Genomic DNA, 10,555 nt, shown 5'->3' on the forward strand with positions numbered 1-10,555 from the left:
AAAAAAAAAAAAATAATAATGTTCTCCTATATAGTATTCTATACTTCTCCTCAGCCAAGAAATTATAACCCATTTGGAATAGCACTGCCAGTGAAGGGTTCACTCCTTTTCATGTTCTTCTCCAGTTTCCCCCCCACACACACACCTTTTTTTTTTTTTTTTTTGATGGTAGGAGGGGTAGGGCTAGAGATCAAACTCAGGGATTCACACAAGCTTGGCAAGTGCTCTCTATTACTGAGTTATTCCAAGCCCAAGAATCCATTCTTAAACTGCAGTCAGAACTCTGCAAAAATTATCAGTGTGATGATTTGAACACTCAGCCCTCACCAAGACAGAGCAACAGAGCAGAGCTCCAAGAGCCAAGCTTCTACCCTCCTCCCCATTCCCAGTTTCCTCTAACATCAGCTGAAATGCTAGAGAGAGCTATGTATCACAACCTGATAGCCCAAGGACCCTATGCTGACAGCCATGCCTTTTCACTCTCTGGCTATGATTCCTACTAAGAAATACATTTTATAATACATATAAATGGCTCAAGTGGTAGATAATTTGCCTAGCAAGTATGATACTTATCCTTGCTATGTGCAATTCACATTAATTTTTATTATACACTATTTTCTTCTATTTAATGTTTTAAAGAATTAAAACCCACAAATGTGTATGTGTATAGTAAAATACATTTTATAGCCAGCCAAGTAATAAATAAGAAACCATATTTAGAAAATACTGGCTTAAAAAATTCAACAAAAAGCTGGGCATCAGTGGCACATGCCTGTAATCCTAGCTACTCAGGAGAACTGAGATCATGGTTCAAAACCAGCCCAGGCATGAACACCCATGAGACTCTTATCTACAATTAGCCATCAGAAAGAAAGAAAAAAAAACCAGGAAGTGGCACTGTGGCTCACGTGGTAGAGTGCTAGCCTTGAGCTGAAGAGCTCAGGGACTGTGTCCAGGCCCAGGGTTCAAGAACCAAAACCGAAAAAAAAAAAAATCAACAAAAACATTAGGAATTGACCTTAAAATTGCTGTTTTTATCCAATGTGTCTATTTTCCTCAGCAAAGCACAGTCTATTCTCCCAGAATGCTCTTTATTAAGTTACCTCCTAACGCCACATGTAAGTGCCATGGAGATCTAGAAAACACTGAAACAAATACAAATATATTTTTTAAAGTCTGCCAAAATTTACTACTCTCTCACATGACTTATTGTAATAGTTCCCATTTCTGCTTTTATCATAGCTCTCAATCATGCTTCACATAACTTAACGGGAGAAATTAAGTAAGTAGAATTTGCATAGAACAAGTTCCCTTGTACTATACCAGTTTCCAATCTCCATTCACACTGTGAATGTTTAATCAGATCACTGAGCTCTATGATGTGTCCCAGCCAAGCATTTCCTGAAACACTTCTGATCCTGGCCAAGGCTATACTTGTCCTACGCATTCCAGCTGTCTGCATAGCCAATAACTATGTGGCAGAAGCCCAAGTCTTTATGCCTAATCTCATGACTTCCACAATGCCACCAATATAAATATTAATGAAGGTACCTCTGCCTTAGCTTTCTCCAAATGAATACCAAAAGTGCATAGCTGGCTAACTGTTCATATCCATTTACTAATATAAAGTCAGTAAATATAATCATATACATTCTACATTTTACCAAGCACTTTTGAATATATGCTTTTCAATCCTCACAATAGCTGAAGTAATTCCTATTTTACTCATAAGCAAACTAAAATTCAAAGATATTATTTGTGAAAGGTGATATGTATGTATTAACCAGAATTCAAATGAAAGTCACTAGGATACAAAGGAAAGAGAAATAACTAAAGAAAAAAAGTATAGTAAGCAAAAGATACAACAAGCTAGCAAGCTCTCATTATTATTTATGTATTTATTATTTATGTGGGTTCAGGGCCCATCATGCCTGCCTCATTTCCCACATTTTTTTTTTTGGTCGGTCATAGGGCCTGAACTTTGGGCCTGGGCCTGGATACTGTCCCTCAGCTCTTCAGCTCAAGGCTAGTGCTCTACCACTTGAGCCACAGAGCCACTTCTGGCTTTTTCTGCTTATGTGGTCCTGAGGAATCCAACCCAGGACCTCATGCATGCAAGGCAAGCACTCTACCACTGAGCCACCCTCCTAGCCCGTATACACTTTTTTTTTAAAAACATACTCTTTAAAATTTTAATCACATCCAGACAAGTTAGTCCTAACAGCGAAATAAGGACTTGTCCCAGAATAGTGGCTAAATGACAACTCTAGCCAGGCTCTGGTGGCTCATGCCTATAATACCAGAAACTCAGGGGACTAAGACCTGAGGATCATAGTTCAAAGACAGACAGAGTAGAAAAGTTTGTGAGACTCTGTAATTTACCACCAAAAAAGCTGGGAGTGAAGCTGTGGCTCAAGAGGTAGAGTATGCTGGGCACTGGTGACTCACGCATGTAATCCTAGCTACTCAGGAGGCCGAGATCTGAGGATCACAGTTCAAAGCCAGCCCGGGCAAGGAAAGTCCGTGAGACTCTTATCTCCATTAAACCACTAGAAAACCGGGAGTGATGCTGTGGCTCAAGCGGTAGAGTGCTCGCCTTGAGCTGAAGAGCTGAGGGATCTGCACCCAAGCCCAGAGTTCAAGCCCCACGACGGACCAAAAAACAAAAAAGAGGTAGAGTACTAGTCTGGAGGGGAAAAAAAGAGCCACCATCATGGAACATGGATATAGGAAGCAGAGCAGGGAAATAATGAGATCTAGAAAGTCTATGATCTATTGAACAAGTTTAGAACCACACATGCACTGGGTCCTAATTCTGGATTTTCACTCAAGACATGTCAACTTAAGAAACGTCACTAAGTCTCTAAATTTGTTCCTTAATTAGAAATGGGAACAATAACTCACATCTTAGTGTTGATAGTATCATGAAGCTCTTGTCAGGGGATAAAGTACTGTATGACTACCCTGATGACTGTAACTCTAACTGACACCTCTTATTGTAAAAGTTAGGTTTGCACAACCCACTTAGGTTCTCTTATACACATCTGACTCAGGAGCAAAAATCTTATCCAGTTTATTTCTGTTCCACAGATGATCAAAATCATAGTCTAATCTGAGTTCTTTCCATGGCACATCTCATGATCTTGAGAAAGCCACCAATTTGATGGAGTACAAGTTCTTTGCAGTCATAAATAAGGCTGTTTCTTAGCCGGGCGCTGGTGGCTCACGCCTGTAATCCTAGCTACTCAGGAGGCTGAGATCTGAGGATCGCGGTTCAAAGCCAGCCTGGGCAGGAGAGACCGCGAGACTCCTATCTCCAATAAACCACCAGAAAACTGAAAGTGGCGCTGTAGCTCAAGTGGTAGAGCGCTCGCCTTGAGCTGAAGAGCTGAGGGACAGCGCCCAGGCCCAGAGTTCAAGCCTCACGGCCGACAAAAAATAAATAAATAAAATAAATAAGACTGTTTCTTTTCTACAGCCTCAGACTAGAGTCAGCATACTACTCTGAAACTAATGTTTCTTTGTCAATTTGTTCAATAGCATTTACTGAGATTATGTACCTGAACCTACAGGTATTGTAATTATAGGAAGAAATAAGAAAGACAAAATCAAGACTAGAAAATATTACACCCAGGAGTGATAATAATGAGAAACTGACCATGAGAAGTGCCAAGCTCAATTTACATATAAAGACTGAATTAAAGTATTACTCCCCACCTATGCTCTCTGGAATGTTTTATATCTTCCTTGATGTGATAATAATTATCCTATACACATAGCTTTCACAAAAGGAAAAGGAAAATGGGGGCTCATCAGGAAACAAATTGAAAAAAAATAAAGTCTTATAACATTTTAACAACAAAAGCTCTTGCCTTTGCTAGTAAAAAATACAATGAATGTCCAACTTTTGCAAAAATGACTCAGCCAGAAGACCTTTTTTTTTCTTCTTTGACACAGAATCTTGCTAAATAAGCCCAGGCTAGCCTTGAACTCAAGATCCTCCTGGCTTAGCCTCCCAAATGAGTACCCAGTGAATGGCGGGATTTCAGGTATCTACAACTTGTTTCTTTGATAAAACATGTATTTGGAAAAATCTAAATATAGATGATCTCTGTGTTCTCTTTCATTTATCAAATCCTATAAATATTGTTGAGACCATCAACATGGAAGGGCTTTCCTGAGCATATGACAGAATATACCAGAAATGTCATTATTTCATTCACTTAAATCACATTCCTTCCCTTCTCATCCCCTCCCCACCACACTTTTGTTCATGCATACACCCTAAAATTATGATCAGTACTTATCAACATGAAGAACACACAGTTTTGCAATGTTCTCTCACACAGGTTTTCTGGAAGGTAATTCCTGGGACAAGTTACCTTTACTCATTACTTAGTAACCTCTGAGGAAATCCTGTAATTCTGATAACAGCAGATGGGCAAAAAGAAAGTAACCCAAAAGAGAGAAAAAGTATTATACACCTAAGAAATGGTAGCTACCGTTCCCAAATCCCTCCCAAATGATCCTTGGCCTTTATTTACCTAAATCTTCTTGTTTTGTTTCCCTTTAACCTACTTGATTTTCCTGTTTTCATTCAGCTTTTTGCAAGTCTTCTCTTTTCACCATGTAACTGGATGAGTTACATGTCATATTGGCAGCTAGCCACAGAGTTTTCCCAGAACAGAGCCCACTTTTCAGGAAACCCCACCTCATTCTCAGTGTGAGGGAATGACAGAGAAAGAAAGGAGAAGAAAGTGAGATGACAGCAAGTTCAAACAGCTTGCTAAGATTTGGAAGCCCAACCAGAGATCTATTCTTGTGAACAGATTTCACCAACACAAAATCAATATACATATATTAATTTTATAAACATATTTAGCTTTGGGTTAATTAATTCTTCTAGTTTGAGAATCCTGTTAACAGTAATAGAGCCCATGGATTCTTCTGCTATGTATTTTCTTGAGCTAGAACATAGAAATAATCATATTAAAAGCACATAGCAGACCTTGTTAAATTTCCCCATTCCTATTTACTTTCCTCCACAGTTGTGCAGCCTATATATTGGAAATTGGTAAAGATCAAATTCAGCCTACCTTTCCCAATTCCATAAAACATACTTTCAGAAGAAATGTCAAGTCTAAAAATCACTTACAGATAACTTCCTCTATGTCTTTTTTTATTGACTCAAACACTAATACTCTGTAAGTTTCAGGTATAATACCTTACATAAGTACTATTACAACCTACAGGAGAGAGAAACCTGGTTCTAGTGTCTCAGTCTCAGAAGGTGAAGCCTCTCGATTTCCCAATCTCCAAATACTGATGTGGCCCATGGACTCAAGACTTCGATCTCCAACTTTTCTCTATTTACTTTCACAACCAAAGCAAATGAACCCAGTTGTATGCCTTATGTCACTTACATGCTAGCAATTTTCAAATTTATATCTCAGAATTCTGATCTCAAATATCCAACTACCTCTTGGATATCAGTATAAACAGCAACACCACCACAGACCTTCTGCCTTATCCCCAGTGGTCACTATCTTGAACGCCAGTATTCATCATCACACTGTAACAGCAAATCCTCCAAAGATCAGTCTTGACACATCTCTTTCTGACACATCTCTTTCTGACCCACATCTAAACCATCATTAATTCATTACCTTCAAAATGTGCCCATACATGTAAAGTGCTTAACATGGTATCTGGTAAGTTTTGTGTTAAAGAATATTTTTAGGAGCTGGGAAGGTGGCTCAGTGGTAGAGCGCTTGCCTTGCATGCATGAGGTCCTGGGTTTGATTCCTCAGCACCACATAAGCAAAAAGAAAAAAGCCGGAAGTAGCACTGTGGCTCAAGTGGTAGAGCACTAGCCTTGAGCTGAAGAGCTGAGGGACAGCTCCCAGGCCCAGAGTTCAGGCCCCACGACCGGACCCCCCCCAAAAAAAGAATTTTTTTAATGTGCCCCACAGTAAACATTTCTCACCACCACCAATACTCTATTCTCTGTCACCTTTATCATCTTAACACAAGCACCAATTATCTTAACACCAGAAGGCAGGGACTTTTATTCTCTGCTCTATCTGCTATGTCTAAAACATAGGCTCAATAAATAGTGCACAAGTGCTCAACAAAACAGTAAATGAGTATATGAATATTAACTCAGAGAGGTGATCGGACATGCCAAAAGCAGATTTCAAACCAACATGACCATCTACCTTAGGACTGTTTCTAGTATTCTCCACTACCTCTTGAAGCTTTTAAGGAAAGAGACAGTGGAAAAGGGGTTAATACTACTTCTTTCATCCTTGTGTTTTGTTTTTCCTTTATCCTTTTACCATTAACCTTCAAATCCCCATATTCAGAACTTCTTTTCTAACTGACTTCTACTATAAGCATTAAGGAAATAAATGTATGCTAAGAAGTAGAATATCTGTGAAGCAATAAACTTCTGGGTAAACTTGGGACACATTAAATTTTTCAGTAACACCCAGAACATCTGTTTGGGTAAAACCATATTTTTTTAAGTGAGATAAAGATGTTGGGTAAAGGGTTAGCTCAGACTGCTCAATTCTGAACTGCAGAGAAGGCTGAGACTGGATCATTTCTAAGAGATATTCACATACATTTTATCTAAGTGTACTTGGTTCATTCCTCCTGGCATCCTCAAAAATGGAAAGCTATTAGCAAATGAAAAGGCTGGGCTCTGGTTTTGATTCTGAGAAAAAGAATAACACTGTTCTACATAATGAACCTACAGCTTTTCTCAAATTTGCAGCAAAATGGGATTTAAGAAAAGTGCTGGATGAATTACAGGTCAAGCCACAACAAATCTCTTCTCTCTGAGCCTCAGGTTGCTTGAGTACAGCAAGAACACATACGTAAGATGTCCTATGAGTATATTCCCTGCCTTTGCATGTAGAAACCTCTGGTTACAGAATTGAGTCCATGAGAAGACTTAAAAATCATATTCAACACTAACCAAATAAGTGCCATGCACATTGTACATTCCTTTCCCTAGCTTCTAAGTCATTTGTTACCAGGGGTAGTATCTCATGATACTAATAGGCTGCAACATACATCTTGGTCTGTGGTCATCAGAAAGAAAGGATCATAGAGTTGAAGAAGTCAGGAGTAAAGTAGTATTTAGTAAAAGAGAGAATAACATAAAAGGGCAGCTGGCTGTTGAACAGATAGAAAGGTTTAGGATGAAATGAATGAGAGGACAAAATTAGTAAGAAAGGCTAAAAACTCTAAAAGAGAGAAAGTGTTAGAAGAACCATATTAGGGAGAATAAAATACATACTCCAATCTAATCTAGATCTAATTTTTGAAATTACAGTACTTATCCTTGCATTAATATTTTGAGAATACTGTGTTGTCAATCCTCTGTCCAAAGAGCTTTAATAGAGACCATATGGAATATTTAGCTCTTATTCATTCATTCATTTTTTCCCCCTTTTGTTGGTTTTCGGGCTTGCATTCAGGGCCTAGGTGTTATCCCTAAGCTCAAGGCTAGTGATATATCATTTTGAGCCACAGCTCCACTTCAGTTTTCAAGTGGCTAATTTGGAGATGAGTCTCACAGACTTTCCTGCCAGGGCTGGTTTTGAACAGCAATCCTCAGATCTCGGCCTCCTAAGTAGCTAGAATTGCATATATGAACCAACAGTACCCAGCCAGCCCTTTTTCTTTTTTTTTTTTAATTTTTTTAGTTGTTTTATTTATTTTTTTCAACCCTTCTTCTTATGGGAAAGCAACTCCTTCAGTGGGTTCATACACCAGCATATCCTCTTTAATTAATTCTGAGGCAAAAAGCTTTGTCTCAAAAAGTTTCCTCCTGAATATCAAGTAATTCCCTGAAAATACTGAAACTATAATGCTATCTTTATATTTATGTATTTAATCTCATTAAATTGGAGATTCTAAGGCAGTTTATAAAAATAGCTTTAATAAAAACAAATATATGTTAAAAAAAAAAACAGGACTAAGGAAAACCAACAAGGACCAAAAGTCAAGATTGATGTAAAGTTATTTATAGACTACAGCTTTTCACCTAAACATTAAGGATGGCCTGAGAACTTATAGTTCCTAAGGGCCAGAAATAAAACATGATAAAAATGCATGCTCTCATCAGAAAAGGATAAAGAAAATGTTCCTTAAGGATGGAAACTTCTGGCTATATACTGATTGATTGCAAATGAGTTTCACCAACTTCTCTGCCCAGGCTGGCTTCAAAACTCAATCCTTATATCTCAGCCTCCTGAGTAAGTTATGATTAAAGTTGTGAGCCACAGGCACCCAGCTAAGGAAGTCAAAATACTGAAACAAATTTGGAGGAGGCAGGCAATCTGAAATTTCCTCTCCCAGAGCTTCTGGGAGAGGCTTCCAGACCTCCTCCTAATTACTTGGAGATTTATTTTGCACTTACAATGTCAATACAGAGCATTTAGATTTTTAAAAAAAGTCAGACATAAACCTAGAAGAAAAGGACTATATTTCTCTTCTTTCAGTTTTCTTCCATAAAGTCAAATTCATTCTTACCATTCCTCTGTCCTCTTCTACATTTGGAATTTACTTTCTTTGGGTACAGTGGACCCAGTGGCCAGTTAGTCTAAGACCTCAAATGCTAATGAATCAAGGAAAGTATTTAGAAATAAAAAAAAAAAAAAACAATTCTTATCCACTTACAAATGTAGTTGGAGAGATGAGTAACATAAAATTTTAGGAAACTATCAGAACGTATTAAGAAATATTACAATATTTGGTGAATGCTTTAGGGCTATAGATATGAGGCAGAAAATCTTACAGCTGTGAAAGATTAAGTGTAAACAACGGTTGGTGTTGTCAGTACAAAGTGATGATATAATTTATCATCCAAGTTTGGACACCAGAGAGAGGGAAGAACACCTCAAAGGAAAAGCCCAGGCAAACAGAGACACGGTGGCCACTCCTAGCTCATCAATCTTCTACACTCCTATCTCACATACTTCGTCACTGTAGCCCCCAAAATATCATAGGGTACAGAGGCACAAAAAAAACCTACCTAATTTTATAAGCAAGAAAACACATGCCAGAGAGATTACTCAAGTAACTAACTCCAATGTACAAAGAATAACAGTTGACTGAGAATCACCCAGGTATACTGATTCTTAACCAAATGCACTTCCATTAAATAATTTAACTAATGATTGGGATCCGCCAAATATCAATGATGTGGACCTAAGTTCTCTGTTTTACAATAGGAGCAATAAAATTTTCAAATATCAGAGATAGGACTGAGATCTGAGGATCACAGTTTGAAACTGCCTGGGCAGAAAAGACCCTGTAAAACAGATCCAGAAATGGAGCTGTGACACAAAGTGGTAGAATGCTAACCTTAAACAAAAGAGTTCATGGATAGCTCCTAGACCAGGAGTTCAAGCCCAACAACCGCAAAAAAAAAAAAAATCTTCCTTAAGGTTTTAAATGCAAATATGCTTGTTTATATTTCTAAGCTACTTTGTTATTTCATTTTTTGCTATTTTATTCTAATACTCTAAGTATAGACAAAGGTTCTTTAAAAAAAAACGAATGCATGATTGGCTTATTCAAAACTGTGATGAAACATAATTCAATTTAATTCAGTTCATTCAGGCTCTCCACTTTAATATATTTACAACAATCTGTCTCCATTTACTGATTCCTAAAATAAGAACTCTAATACTGTCACTGCCTTACATTAAGTAATAAATGATCAGGGTATGTTTTATGTAATAACATGGCAATAAATGATCACCCAGTCTATGAAATCTCAAGCCCAACTGTACATCAAAATCATCTAGGATCTTTAAAAAAATATATGAGCTCCAGTCTCTAACTTGGCCTTACTGAATTAGGGTCTCCAAAGGTAGAATACATAAAATAATACTTTAATCCTCTAGCTGAGTCTGAGGTACAGCCCTTCTAATCCCATCCCAAAACAGATCAACCCCAAACTCACAAGGTAAATACCAAGTAACAGTCAACTCACCGGCAACCACAGGACTCTATTCTCTCTTCTTCAACCCGTATGATTTCATCATAAATGCAGTAGTTTCTACTACTTACAGATAGCTAGGGACATGCAGACTGCCATCAGAAAGCAGCTGGGCAGATCTCTCTAACACCTCCTGATTTAGTCTATGTCAAAAGATAATTATAGAACTGATCATCAAAACAATAAAAATCAACATTTACTGTTTCTTACTATGGCACTAACTGTGCTAATCACTCTGCATGCATGGCCTCAATTGCCCCATTAACTCTGTAAATATTCTTGCCTTCATTTTACATTCTAGATTAAGTACAAATAGGTTTTCTCAAGACTGCACTACTAGGGAGTAGCAGAGCAAGGATATAAGCCCACATCCTAAATTCTTGTGAATACACTCAACAACTAACCTAATATTCTCTTTGATTTCAGGAAGTGAGCTTCTACTTAGGCTACACAGAACAGCCTAGGATCCCACTGGAGTCTTAATGGGAAAGAATCCAATAAGCTCTTGGATTTTCAAGATTGAAACTGAACATTAGC

The 10,555-nt window shown here is 37.9% G+C and overlaps 1 protein-coding gene across 1 annotated transcript in view; it reads right to left on the minus strand.

Annotated features, from left to right (window-relative positions):
* Jak1 (Janus kinase 1) overlaps positions 1-10,156 on the minus strand; it is a 75,306-nt gene extending 65,150 nt beyond the window's left edge. The window contains exon 1 of the mRNA XM_013020598.1: positions 10,013-10,156. The gene's annotated coding sequence lies outside the window, so the exon portion shown is untranslated. The remainder of the gene's footprint in view (positions 1-10,012) is intronic.
* Between the last annotated feature and the right edge of the window lie 399 nt (positions 10,157-10,555).

This window comes from Dipodomys ordii, unplaced genomic scaffold (genome assembly GCF_000151885.1).
Source record: "Dipodomys ordii isolate 6190 unplaced genomic scaffold, Dord_2.0 Scaffold51, whole genome shotgun sequence".
In the NCBI taxonomy this organism is placed as follows: domain Eukaryota; kingdom Metazoa; phylum Chordata; class Mammalia; order Rodentia; family Heteromyidae; genus Dipodomys; species Dipodomys ordii.